This window comes from Marmota monax, unplaced genomic scaffold (assembly GCF_021218885.2).
Source record: "Marmota monax isolate L192 unplaced genomic scaffold, Marmota_monax_Labrador192_F-V1.1 WCK01_AAM20220418_F8-fsc00004, whole genome shotgun sequence".
NCBI classification, from domain to species: Eukaryota; Metazoa; Chordata; class Mammalia; order Rodentia; family Sciuridae; genus Marmota; species Marmota monax.
In genome coordinates, this window is record NW_026692881.1 from 24,876,508 (window position 1) to 24,891,189 (window position 14,682).

The 14,682-nt window shown below is 35.9% G+C and overlaps 1 protein-coding gene across 8 annotated transcripts in view; it reads left to right on the forward strand.

Annotated features, from left to right (window-relative positions):
- The window catches only part of Add3 (adducin 3), a 113,988-nt gene that overhangs the window by 46,315 nt on the left and 52,991 nt on the right, over positions 1-14,682 (forward strand). For 2 of the 8 annotated variants that reach the window (XM_058581294.1, XM_046450093.2), the window contains exon 2: positions 11,851-11,944. The exons of the other annotated variants lie outside the window; for them this stretch is intronic. The gene's annotated coding sequence lies outside the window, so the exon portion shown is untranslated. The remainder of the gene's footprint in view (positions 1-11,850; positions 11,945-14,682) is intronic. 8 annotated transcript variants of the gene reach the window in all.

Below are 14,682 nucleotides of genomic sequence, written 5' to 3' on the forward strand. Positions count from 1 at the left end.
AGGTAGTATACTAATTTGAGAACTAAATTCTGAGAATCTCTTAATTAATTATGCTTCCATGCTGAGTAACTAAAATTATATGCATCATTACTTGGTTTTATTTTTGAAGGAAATATACAATTTATGTAAGAGAGCTTAGATTGTTTCTTATAAGAGTTTGTATTATGTAAGTCATTTGGATTTTGTGAGAAAGTACTTAACCATGAGTTGCACAACTAAACCATTTAACAGAAAAGATGCTATCCAGTTATAAGTTTCTGCTGTACCCAGTGGTAGAGGCTTGCCTAGCATGCTGGGTTCTGGGTTCAGTCCCCAGTACCAAAAAAAAGTTACAGCAACAAAGTGATTGTAAATTTTTCAGTTAAACCTTTAAATGAAAGTTTAACATACATGTAGAGAAGTGCAGAGATCATAAAGTACAGGTTGATGAATATTTACAAAGTGAACACCCTGTATAACCTCACCAAGGTCAAGAAGCAGAATACCAGAAACATCTTGTTGCATCTTCTCAGGTACTTCTCCAACCCCACAGGGTAGCCATAATTGGGATGTATTATCATAGGGTAATATTGCCTGGTTCTGAATTTATATTGAGGGAATTCAATATCTACTCTTCAGTAGTGATTTCTTTTGCTCAGTATTTTTTTTCCTGTAAGGTTTTTCCGGGTTACAATAGTTCATTCTTGTTGTCTATATTCTAATTTATGAACATAAAATAATTCATCCATTTTGATGATGTCCATTCAGATTGTTTCCAGTTTGGTTCTATTAAAAATATTTTTGCTGTGAACATTTTTGCATATATTTTTTTGCTGTTTACTTATGTGCGCCTCTTTTAGGTATATCATAGAGAGGAGTGGGCATGTGTCTCCAACCTTTGAGATAATGTCAAGACAGTTCTCCAGAGTGTGCCAGTTGACACACTGACTTGTGGTGTTGGAATCCTGGATGTTCCACATCCTTGTCAATACATGGTATTAACAGTTTTTGGTTTAGCTTTTGTTTTCATTTTAGCCTTACTGTTAAGTAGATAGCAGTATCATTGTGGTTTTAATTTGTATTTCCCTGATGATTACAATCATGGGCACTTCTTTGTGTATTTATTGGTCACTTGGCTATTCTCTTGCAAAATGTTTGTTCATATCTTTTACTAATAGGAAATATTAGTTTTTTGTAATTTTTGATTATTGATTTTAGTAATTTTAAATATATATTCTGGACAGTCCTTTGATAGGGACTTGTACATGCTGAGCAAACTCTGTCAACTGAGCTACATCCCTAGCCCCCACCCATTTAATTTCTTTAGTGAGTTAACAAAACACTTATTTTTGACAACTATAGGTGTCTAGACTGGCACCTATCTTCTAGCACTTTGAAAGGATTTCTGCCTTCTTGCTTTTATTACTTTTTTTTTTTGCAATCTACTACATGTCTAATTGTTAGTCCTTTATAGGTGATCTGTCTCTGGACAGCTCTGAAACATTTCTAGCCATGATCTCCTTGAAAGAAGAACTCTCCATTCTTTTCTTCAGGATCTGTAATACTTACTTTATATTCTGTTTAGTTTTTCCATTGCCTGCAGTTTTGTTGTTGTTGTTTTGAGGGGGTGATAAATTCTGTCCTCTGTTGTTTCTTCTGTCTTTTATTTAAGGTGATGTGTTTAGTTAAATGCTTTGTAATTCTAAATTTTGAAGTTGGCAAGATTTTATCTGTGGGAATCTTTAGGCAGTCTGTTTTTGTTTGTTTGGGGGTTTGCTGGGGATAGAACCCATGGCCTTACACATGCTAGGCAAGTGCTCTACCTCTGGGCTATATTCCCAGCCCAGACAAATCTATTTTGAGGGCACCTTTCTCCAGATAGAATTTATGATTCCTTTTGCCAGGTGTCTCAGATTGCTACCAAACTAAGACCACTTCATTTTCCTTTCTTGGCTTGCCCTTTTCTAGATCATCTGGTGTGTTAATTTAAAGTTCAGATCCTATTGGAGTAGGCCTGTTTTACACATTTTCAGAGGAGACTTTCTTTTTCCACTCAGCATTCTGGAAAAAATAGATTAGGCTATTTGATTTGGGGTTTTATTAATTCCTTCTGCTAGTGAACAGATTGTTTTTGTCTACCTTTAACTGAGGGTATCAACCTTCAGGATTCTGGCTTTATATGGGAGTCTCTGAATCAACCCTCTATCTTATAGATATAAAGAATCCACTTTCAACCTACCCCCACAACCTCTGACTAGAATAAAACATGGTTTCTAATTATTGACTGATTTAGAAATATTTTTATAGGTTTTAAATTGTTTATATTGCTTTGAGATATAGCTAAGTATCCAGAAAATTTGGAAATTACTGAAATAAGAGTAGTTCTGTGAATTTTTCTTATTAATAGTATTATCTATATAATGACTTTATACTGAGGGAAGTTTACATGTTTAGATTCCTCTTTTGAGCCCTAGCTACATAGTTTGTTTTCGAACAAAACGAACCAAAGTGTTAAAGCAACAACTGGTTGTTCTGTTCTGTGTTTAAAACACCAGTGTAGGTGCACTGCTTGCTTTCTGTTTATCAGGTACATCTTGACTTTTGTGCCCTGGCAAAAGCAAACACTTGATGAGTGTATAGTGTCCCTTTTCCAATTCTTGTAGGAAAGTATTAAAGCTTTAGAAGAACAAGTTTGATAGTCGGCTATCTAGTTTGAAATACCTCACTTTTTTCCAACTTTCATTTCTAAGAGTATAGCAAAGGTAATTTAATCACTGTTAAACTTGAAATTGAAGTAATTTGCGTTTGGCAGAAGACCTTCCTTCCCAAAATACTACTTGTGGTTTCTAGCTACACGACTGAAAAATGTAGTAGTAAATTATATTGATTACTTCCTCTCCGCAGGTTTGTTGCTTACTTTTCATAGTTTTGTTTGTTTTTTGGTTCTTCATTTGTTTGTGTGGGGGGGAGCAGGGTCCAACTCAGGGCTTCACACATGCTGAATAAGTAGGTGCTCAACACTGAGCTTAAAATTTAACTGCAGCTCCAAAGGTACTACTTTGGGCCTTCTTCTCCCTTCCCCCTCCTCTTTTTATTTAAAACATCATATATTGGGCCAGCAGGAATCAGTTTAAAAGGGGCCAAGAGCTGTTTCAGATTAATGACTTGGCAACTTAGAGCTCACAGGAGTCAAGTCCTGCTTATCTTGGAGTAAATTTTAAAAACCCAGCCATTGAGAATTACTTCTATAAGGTGCCAGATTTAAAGTTGAAGTGGGGGGCTGGGGATGTGGCTCAAGCGGTAGCACACTCGCCTGGCATGCATGCAGCCCGGGTTTGATCCTCAGCACCACATACAAACAAAGATGTTGTGTCTGCCGAAAACTAAAAAATAAATATTAAAAAAATAATAATAAATAAATAAATAAAGTTGAAGTGTGTGTGGGGAAACAAAACAAAACAAAACTTTACACTGATCCACATACCCCCAAATTTTGTCAATTTGTTTTACAAACATCTTGTTTGAAGGATGGCATAGTCTACAGGACTAAAAAAAGCTTTATCAATGGCCATAATAAACATTGCTCTGAGCTTACGTGGAATTTATACTGCTTTTCCTCAGAAATCTTGGTTTTTCATTTTCATATATAAGAAATACATACTGCCTTTCTAAAGTACTAAAAATGCCAATTATTTTTGCTTTGATTCTCTTTATCATATTTTTATGTTATCATTATTTCCTTTTGTTTAATATTTTAAAAGTGATAGATATTTATTACATACTACCCTTTCCTATATTGGAAAAACACCCTTTTTTTCTTCCCCCCTTTGTAGGATTGTGCAACCTTTCAGTTAAACAAAACCAAAATTGTTCACTTTCTCAGAGTGTTCCACCCCCTTGAAATAAACCACATAGCTCCCTGTGGGTGTGACCAGACCACAGTTATTTGATCTCCTTATCTCTTGTCCCCTTGTCTCCTTGCAGTGTCTCTTCATCTGCTTTCTTTGCTCCTCCTTTTACTCCTTCCACCCAGTTTTTGTACTTTCTTGTCACTTCCTTTCACAGTCACATAAGTAGTTCTCATGAGCTCTTCTCCCCACCCCCACCTTTTTATAAATATTCTGAAGAAGTTACTTACACAGTGTCCAAAGATATGTGTTTCATTGAGGAATTCCTATTTCAGGATTTAACATTTGAAAGACAAGATATTTTTTTTTTTTTGCTGGAGGTGTGAATTCGTGAATATTAAGTATATAGGGGCCCTTGCTCTATGCAAAATATTTACTCCAGAAAGTTAGCTGTATCCCAGTATAATATAGTTAAATGCAGAGAGATTACTATTTAAGAGAACCTGACAGAGAATTCACATAATATAAACAAATAATCCTACCTTAATTTCTGTTTTAGAAAGGTTTCTTCCTTCTCATGTTGTCATGGTGGTATATATCGAAAATGATGTTTTTTGTATTCTAGTTCTTTAAAAATGGGAGCTTTTTTGTGTACTTTAATGTGGAAACATATCTTAAACATTAACCTTATGAAATTTTCATATCAATAGTATTTTGATCAAAAGGGTGATCAATTTAACATATCACCTTTTTTTAAAAAAAAGAGAGAATTTTTTTTAAATATTTATTTTTTAGTTTTCAGTGGACACAACATCTTTATTTTTATGTGGTGCTGAGGATTGAACCCAGCGCCCCGCACATGCCAGGCAAGCGCGCTACCGCTTGAGCCACCTCCCCAGCCCCAAATATCACCCTTTAAAAAAAAAAATCTATTTTCCAGTTGTAGTTGGACAATATACCTTTATTTAAATATTTTTGTGGTGCTGAGGATCGAACTCAGGGTCTTGCACCTGTTGCTGAGCCACAACCCCAACCCCCATATCACCCTTTTATCAAAGTATATATCATTACTTTTAGCCACTGCCCCCTGCAATGCTGAGCTACATTCCTAGACCAATTTTAGCCCATTTTTCTAATCCACAAAAATAACCTATTCTTATACATTCTTTTGGGCCAGTGAACTTTAGCACTTAGATGCCTTATTAAACAATGCTTGTAGTCAGTTGTGGTTTTTGTTTTTTCTTTTAATCTTCCCACCCACCTCCCATGAAATTTAAAATACTGTATACTTGCTACTTTTAAGGATTTGAGCCCACTGAGTATGGTATTCTTGTGCCACATTGACCATGCCTTTTGTTTATTGACCTTTGTATTAACCTAGGACATTCTTATGCCTCTTCCATGATGATGTGATGGTAGATTACAGTTTGACTGGCTTTCAAGATAATTGGTTTTAATGATTTCTAAGTTGGTGGTTACTGCAGTGTAAGAACAAGCATTGTTCCCAGGAAGGATATAAATGGTTTTTGAGTTTCTTTTCTTAGTCTGCAAGTCAAAAGATTAGAGTGAAAGCAAAGCACATGACACAAAATTGTGTGGTTTGCTAATAGATTATAGGCTTCCAGTAGCTTAAATTATATAAACGACTATATCTGTTAACCAATGACAGTTCAGATTTCTCTTTTATGTTAATTGTAATCTCTGAGAATTTTATATAAACTAAAGCCAAATGTTAAATTACAAGTTTATTAAGAAGTTTTTTTTTTTTTTTTTTTTGCATGTCTTTCCCTCCTCCCCCTCCCATAATATCTTATCCTTTTTAGACTGAGTTCTGAGATAGCATTCCTGGAATCTTTTTTTTTTTTTTTCCAATTTTTTTAAAGATGTTGATGGACTTTTATTTTATTCATTTATTTATATGTGGTGCTGAGAATTGAACCCAGTGCCTCGCACAAGCTAGGCAAGCGCTCTGCCACTGAACCACAGCCCCATCCCCCCTGGAACCTTTTAAATTGGTTCCTTTCTCTGAATCTGTAATACCTCTCATATAGTGCAATCACACATTGTACTTAAATTGTTTACAATACTCTCTCCCTCTCCCTTCCCCCAACCCACTAAATTGCTAGTATTTTAGGGTCAGAGACAATGTCTTGTTCATTTTTTGCAGTCTCCACTGCCTGCCTGCTCGATTGTAGCACATAATAGGTACGGAATGAATTGTTAGTAGAATACATGAATTTATGCAGTAAGTAGAAAAGAAATATTTGTTCATGAATTGATTTGCTAACTTAGAATTTAAATATAAATTTTAAAATCTAAAATCAGAAGATTACAAGATCAGAACATGTAGATTTAGCATAGAACAATTTGTTACTCTACAACAATAGAGTATAGTTGATAGTTGAGGGCAGAATGTATGATGCAGTAAACTGAAGTGTGTCTGCAATACAAAGGCGATATATTTACAAACCAGTTTTGGTTTTCTTTTAATTAAACCTCCTTTCATGCTACCATTCTTCCTGAATAGATAGTAGGTCTACCGATCATGGAATGGAAAAGCCTATCAAGATACTTTTACTGAAGGCAGGTAGAACTTTGCAGGGACTGAGTAAAGGGGATGGAGATGGAAGGAAAATGTCTAAACCTGTCTTGGAAAAAGATTATGATAGTATTTGGGGACTTTTAAACATTAGTATTAGAGGATGAGGTGTCTTTTGTCATAGATAGGCAGCATAAGTTCTAGAGCTTGATATCAGGGAAGCTAAAACTGTTAGTAGCCCTACAAGTCATGTGATTAGTCAACTTGACCCCCTCACTATGGTACAGCAGGTTTGAAGCTAAGTACATGGATTTGTTTCTGGAGCCCTTAGAAACATTTATAAATAAAACTTAAATTTCCCAGTTTAAATAATTTTAGAATAGATGTTCCTGGGCAAAGTATTTGAAATGTAAAACATACTTTTCCAAGTAAAGAGATTTTTGTATCAATGTTAGAAAAAGTAATTAAAAAATTCTACATAGTTCCATACTCTTAGATGGGATAGATGAAAGCAGAAGTAATATATGTAACAAGAAGATGCAGGGGAAGGGGATTTTAGTCAAGCAAGATAAATAAGCTCTAGAGAGGGCCAGTAATCAAAAATACTACATTGAAAAAAATTCAAGAAGGTGGATCCCATGTTAAGTATTACCACAGTCAAAGATGAAAATTATATCTCAATATTAAGATTTAGAAAGTAAAAACAACTAGAAGTTATGTGTCTCATGAATGTTTCACATATTGTAGCTATATTACATTTTATTTTTACTTGTTTTTTATTCTGTTTTTGGACTCTTTCCAAAAACAGAAGATACATCTTCTATCTTAAGTTATTCATGATTGTAGGTTTTGGGGGATTTGCTGTAGTATTTTGTAGTACTGAGGACTGAACCCAAGGCCCTGCACATGCTAAGCAAGTTCTCTGCCGCTGAGCTATATCCCCCAGCCCCTGTATGTTTTTTAAATAGCACTTATATGTTTACTTTTCATTTTTCATTCTGTATTCTTTCTTGGAGTGGGGAGGAGTGCCAACTGGGGATTAAACTCAGGGGCACTCAACCACTGAGCCACATCCCAGCCCTATTTTGTATTTTATTTAAAGACAGGATCTCACTGAGTAGCTTAGCGCCTTGCCATTTTGAGGCTGGCTTTGAACTTGTGATCCTCCTGCCTCAGCCTCCCAAGCTGCTGGGATTGCAGGCATGTGACACTGCACCCAGCCATACTTTTTTTTTTTTTTTTTAAACGTAGTCTTTGTCATTGTTTTCAGAAATATTGTGCTGTGATAATCAAAGCCATATTTTGTTTTCCACTTCAAAGCTTGGCAATCTTGAAGATACAATACAGTTTCACCAGTTCAATGTGTTAAATGTGGATCATGCGTAATCTTTATAACTAATGATTTGCTAGATTGCATCTTCTATCTCAAAAGACTTAATTTGTAAATCATTATAGGTTATATTGTATCTTTTTAAAAATCCAGAACAAAACATTTTGAATATTAACCATATTTCATATCCCCAATCTTGCCTTTTCTATAATTTCCTCTTTAAATCCTGAATTACTTCTTTTTTTTAAATGTTTATTTATTTTTTTAGTTGTAGTTGCACACAATAACTTTATTTATATGTGGTGCTGAGGATCGAACCCAGAGCCTCTCATGTGCTAGGCAAGCGCTCTGCCACTGAGCCCCAGCCCCTGAATTACTTCTTTTATCAAATAAACATTAAATAGACAAAGAACACTATCCATTTACCATCTATAACACAGGTTGCTCACCACCTGTGTGTCAGTTGTACCAGTGAACAGACAAGTGTGAGCTGGCAAAAGGAGTGCTATGTTGGAGGTTTTACAGAGGGTTGGGGGCCTTGAAGCTTTATGCTCCATGAGAGAGACTGTCCTTCAAACTCATCTTTGCAAGGGAGGCAAGACTCAGGCCATTCCTCAAATGGGAAGTTACAGAATGTAGCCTGGGATGCCTGCAAACAGAGTTGCATTTTACCAACTTGGAGAGAGGCACTCATTATCTTCTCAAGTATGAACCCATGGTCAGCACTCTTATCAAGGAGTTACCATATTGTATCATCCCTCTGAGAACAGATAGTTTGGGGAACAAAACCTGTAAGAAAGTAAGACTTACTCTTGAGCCCTCCTACAGTTATGGGAGCATCTCTGACGTGGGGCTGCATGATTCTAGGATGGCAGACTGTTCTGTGAAGCAAAATTCTTGGAACTCACAGTTCGTACCATCTTATCTTTGATTTACTTTTTTTTGTTTGTTTGTTTTGGTACCAGAGATTGAATCCAGGGGCACTTAACCATTGAATCACATCCCCAGCCTTAGGGTCTTGCTAAGTTATTGAGGCTAGCTTTGAGCTTGCTATCCTTCTGCCTCAGCCTCCTGAACTGCTGGGATTACAGGCATATGCCACCATGCCCAGCTTGATTTACTTTTTGTCCAGGCTTTTTCCCCCACTACCCTGAGTTTTACACCCTCAGCTGAATTTCTTGTACAACTTGGTTGTCCCCACAACTGTCCAGGGTTTCTTAGATCCAGAGTCTCCTCACTGTGTATAAAATTGGCCTTTTAGGAAAATCACCAGGTATGAAAAAATTATTCCTACTTCCATTGCCACTAGTTATATGACCTTCTTTGCTTAACCTCTTTTTGAGTTTTAGTCTTCTCATCCATAGGGTTGTTAAGGGGAGTACACTGGATAAGTATATAAAGTACATAGCAATCTGAATTATTCAAATGGCTCTTAAACTGCAGTTGTCTTCTCTGACACAAAAATTAGCACAGTTGGCTTTTAATCTCTTTTAAAATTTCATGCCTGTCATTATGCTCTTTGTGTTCCCTCCCATTTTCTGTCACTTGGCTTTCCTTTGTGGTATTCAACCTTGTGTTGTTTTTTTTGTTTGTTTTTGCTACTTTGATCATAACTGAATACCCATTTACCCAGGCATAGCCATTCCTCAGGAACTTGAGGTGGTCCAGTGGGAGATGCTCCTAGTTGTATAGAGGAACCCATGGAGGCAGCTAGCTAGTAGGAGGAATTTTGTAATGCAGCTATATAGGATTTATTTGCTGTCATTTTGTTTACATATACCAAATGAGAACCAAATATAGGTAGCACCATGCTTAGAAAGCAGTATGTGATTGTTTCAGTTCTTGAATTGTATCTCATACTGTCATTTGTCTCTTCACTTCTTGTGTTTCCTTCTTTGATCACTTACCACATGCCAGATACTTTATAAACTATCTCTGTATAACTTCAAGTTAAGATTTCTCTTGTTTGAGGGGTTAGTTTGTAGCCCAGTGATAGATTGCTTGCCTAGTACGTATGAGGCACTGGGTTCCATCCTCAGAACCACATAAAGATAATAAATAAAGGTATTGTATTCATCTACAACTAAAAAAAAAAAAGATTTCTCTTGTTTTATAGCTAGGAAAACTGAGTCTCAAAGGAGTTAAAAAAAAAATTGTTAAAGATGCTAGCACATCTCTACCTTCTCCTTCATCCTAAAATGAGGCATAGAGCTTCTGTGGAAAAGCCTTAGATGAGGCCCTGCGAATAAATGACTGACTAGTTGACAGACTAGTAGGACAGGCAATTAAAACTTTGTAAATCTTGTTTCCCTCCCCTAAGCAGTTGGATAATTAAAGTAGATGAGTCTATACTTCTTTAAGTTATGATCTCTTCTTGGCTTCTCCCATCTATTCATGATTTGAATAGATCTAGTTGTCATTCTGTGTAACAAGTACAAGTTTTGTGAGACAGTGAAGAAATGTTCTAATGCACAGGTTGCAAAGGCCAAACTATTTTTTTTTAAAGAGAGAGGAGAGAGAAAGAGAATTTTTAAAAAATATTATTATTTTTTTTTTTTAGTTTTTTGGCGGACACAACATCTTTGTATGTGGTGCTGAGGATCAAACCCGTGCCTATGCACACATGCCAGGCGAGCGCGCTACCGCTTGAGCCACATCCCCAGCCCAAAGGCCAAACTATTTTGAGGTGATTGCCTCTGAGGAAGTAGGAGTAGAAATCACCTGGGAAGAGTCTTGAGGGGACTTTGAGGGGTATAGGCTGTTCTATCCAGATGTACACTTAGATTCATCATCTCATTGTATGTAAATTATACATAGAAAGTTATAAATAAATATTGGACTCTAGGTAAGGATATGCAGGCTAAAGTATCGGGGAGGGGGGTGCAGATATCTCTAATTTATCTTAAAATGCACTAAAAAAATGGGTTAGTAGCTAGCTGGAGGGATGGATAGATGAAGAAATAATGTGTCACAGCAAGTGCAGTACATTGTTAATGGGTAGAAACTAGGTAGTGTTTATGTGATGTTCATTAGTAAAGTCCTTTGCTGTATGCTTGAAGTTTTTATAAAGAAATAAGAAGTAAATAAATAAAACATAATTATTTATAATAAACTATTGGGAGAAATTCATTTTTAAATTTCATATGAGTGGCCTCCTTGAAGGTCTTTGTTAAGGTCAATCCAGTTTTTAGTTAGACTGGCTTAGGCTCAAGTAATCTGAATTAAACAGCTCAGACAGACCTCTCCTTTCCTTAGCCAGTCTTGTAGGTGGGGAAGTTCCTTCCCTTAGACATTTCAAGCTAGACCAAATGTCCCACAGAGCTGAAGCTTGCCAAGCAAAACTCATCCTTGTGTTGTTTTAGTCACTAATGGTTATACCATGTTTCTAGAAGTTAATGTCACCATCACCCAAAGATTAAACTTCTCCCCCACTCCTTCATATATCCTTGTCCAGATGGTGTTTGCTGGAAAGGAAGAAGCTCTTTTTTTTTTTTGGTTTCATGATTTGTTTTCAGTCTCCCACATATTTAGCAAATGAAATGTCATGCTTTCAGGATTTATAGAGCTTTAGTTCAAGACAACTTCTTATTGTGCTGGTTTGAGTTCTGGCACTTGAGAGCATCTTCATTCAGATGATTATGGAATGTCTCTCTGACTCTTATATTTGGAATAGACAGCTTGTCTTCTCTTCACTAGTTAAGCCTTAGACCCTGGGGATACCCAGAATGAATGTCCCATCTATATTTTTGAGAATATACAGGCTTAGGAGTGTATGAACTCTTGAGCAGCTGACATTGATCATTGAGCACTAGGGGAAGGAACAGGCCCTTAGGACAATGAATTCAATCAGGAGCATACCTGGTTTCCTGTTTAATAAAAGAAAAAAAAAACAGTAAGAGGCTAAAATATGGCTTGAATTAATTTTTTTCTTAAATGCCATCTTTCTCTTTTCTCTTTCATAACAATAACTAATCAAAAGTCATTTATGTACCTAAAATGCAACTCATTGTATGTACTGAAAATAATAACAAATTGACATTTTGTAAGATCTGAAATAAAATTGGAGTGGGGGTGCCATTGTACTTGTTGATTTACACATCATACTGTCATTAAGCTCTCTGGCACTCAGTACAGACTATTTTCTTTAACTCCAGAAAACTGATGAGGGAAGAAAAGAAGTTTGATTGCTTGAAAGTTACCTGAGAAGATTGGATCTGTAAAATACACGTGAATCCTTGAAATAGACAGGTATATATGTGGACCAAGTAATCTGAACTAACCAAGAAAAACTTGCTTTACTGCATGACTGTGGTGAAAGCATTGGTTCCTAACAACTTTCACAGTTTAAAGGATTTTTTTTTTAAAGGGACAAACTACACATTGGGCAAGCAGCTGTGTAGTCCAAAAAATATTAGCTGGATTTAATGTACTGGGGGCATGTGGACTGCTAAGAATGTCCCACCTTGTTTATGCCAATAAATCAGAGTGTCTGCTCTTGGTACTAAATCTGATGTCATTGGCAGATTTTCCTCTTTATTGGAAGGATGATATTCAGAGGGAGAGTATTTTTTCATATATTTTTCTCTCTCTGTGATTGGTATGTTTTTATGAGTTTTTAAAGCTATGAAATAATATTGGCAAGTCCTAAGAAAATGATCTGGATTTCATTTCTTCTCTTCAGCTCTGTGTGATCTTATGCACATTCCTGACATGTTACAAACAGCTTGTGTCTCTGAATGTGCAGTATCAATTTTCAGTGGCGAAAGCCCCAAAAGGAAACAGACTGATTCTTCCCTGCAGAAACAGCTGGGCAGTTGTGGATGGAATTAATTGCTGATATATATTGGCTGTGTTTTTCTTCTTTTGTCATTTCCTTTGCAGCTGTGAAAGTGAAGTTTGACTTGAAAACAGACATTTCCAACAGTGTAGATCCAGAAAGTATCAGAATGCAATTCTTTTAATAAATATCCAACAGGTACCTTTCAGTTGTTCAGTATGAGGGTGAGATGAGAAAGAACAAAGAATGGCAGCAGGTGATTCATGATTACATATATGATTGGAAAAAATTGAACTGAGCACTTGGATTATGAAAGGATTTTGCAATGGTCACTTTATTACATGGCAATTCAACAAAGGCTCAATCAATCAGCACATCATTCCTAGAATCTGAAAGCGGGTGTTCAAGGCCATCTCTCAAAAATACTGAAATGTCCAATACTCCAGGCTGATTTATTCTATCAATACCAAGAAGTGAAGTTGGGGATGACAATATGACAGCATGTATCATTAAAATAATATTTTCCTTGTCTTCCCTCAAAGCCTTTTCTATTGTTTGTTTTAAATTCTATGTAAACAATTATGTTGTTTGTTTTTTAAATGCATGGATATTTTAATTGGAAGTATTTTTTTCATGATAGAATTCCCTGAAAAATAACTTTGTGTCTCTGGATGTGCATGTATAGAAAGCAGTATTGGTTAAAGTCACTTTAAACAATTATTGAATGTTAATAGTTTCAGTTTTGACAAATTATTTTAGACACAAAGACTTTTAGATGCTACTTACATATATATCCTATGAATCTTTTATTTGGAAAAAAAGTCTTGAGATTAAAATTCTTTGAAAATGGATGGTTGTAAACATTTTTAAAGTTTTCTCAAAATAATTTTTCCTTTTATGTGTGCATTTATTGTCCTACCAAAGAAAGTCCATACTCACATCTCATTTTTGAAGACAACCCTTACTAATTGGTAAGAAAATGTTTTTATTGTACCTTTGTTGCTGGGAAAAGCAAAGTGTTGGTGAGGGGAGAAAGTAGGTAATTTGCTTGTGTTCATATTCAGGTGCTCTGAAAATATACCAAAGTAATGTTCTAGAATGAGCAGTGTTTCTGACGCCTTGAGATATGTAAAAACTGCTGTTGCTAAACATAGAAGTTGGCATTGTTGGACTTCCTTTATAGTAGTCTGTTTCCACCTAATGTTCTGCATGATCTATCTTGCATTTTGTCCGTTTTCTTCACAAAAAAGAAATGGGTCTATGCAGTTTCCTCCAAGACAAAGGTTTGCTCCAGAAAACTGATCTACAAATATGAACCTTTCCCCTATATCTTTAAGGAGGATTAGGCAATTAATTTTTACTCTGAGGCTCTGAAAAAAATGTGGCAATATTAATGTGCTGTTTGCTCTCACTGAAGTCTGCCTGGGTGTGTTGTTTCCCCCAGAGTGGGCTCCACCCTTGCTGTAACCACACCGAGTGTGGATATCATGCTGTTTAAAACAAAGTTCATTTTTAGGGCAGCATTGCATCAGAATTGCCACACGAAAACCAGCTTAAGAAATGTACGGCGGCTTAATTTTTTTTTTTTTTTTTTTGGTAAGTAATGGATTGTCTATTGTAATACTGGTAGCTCACAGCTTAGAGGGATGCATAGATAAGATAGATGGTTATTTTTGCCACCTGCTAAGTAACATGCAGTAGTCTTTGGGAGGAATCTGTGGCTTTATTACTCAACTAATTATTTATTATTTTTAGTTCACTTGTCTGCTTCTTTCTTTTCTTTCACAGTATACTGAAATGTTATTGTTTCTATTTGGAGGATGTTTAACTGTATGAATGAAGGAGAATACTAGTCATCTCCCAAATGTGCTAATTATTTAACATAAAAGTGTTTAAAGTAGTGTTTTGTACTGAATTTATTAGACCATTGATGTCCTAATCTGGCAATACTGCGTTTCGAGACATCGTGGCATGAACTTTGTGTGTTAAGAGTGGGTTCATTGAATTAAAAAAAGGCAGCATCTAAAGAGCCTTTATTTCTGCCATAATGATGCTTTGTCCTGTTGCTGTTGGGTATTTGTCAGAAGAGTTGGGGCAGGCTGCAGCCCAAAGTTCTGTTCCATGCCTCGGCAGTTCTGTGTTCTGTCTTCTTTCTAGAGTTTGTGACGTGATTGGTAAGTTGAACTACAGGAGAATTATTGTTGCTCAT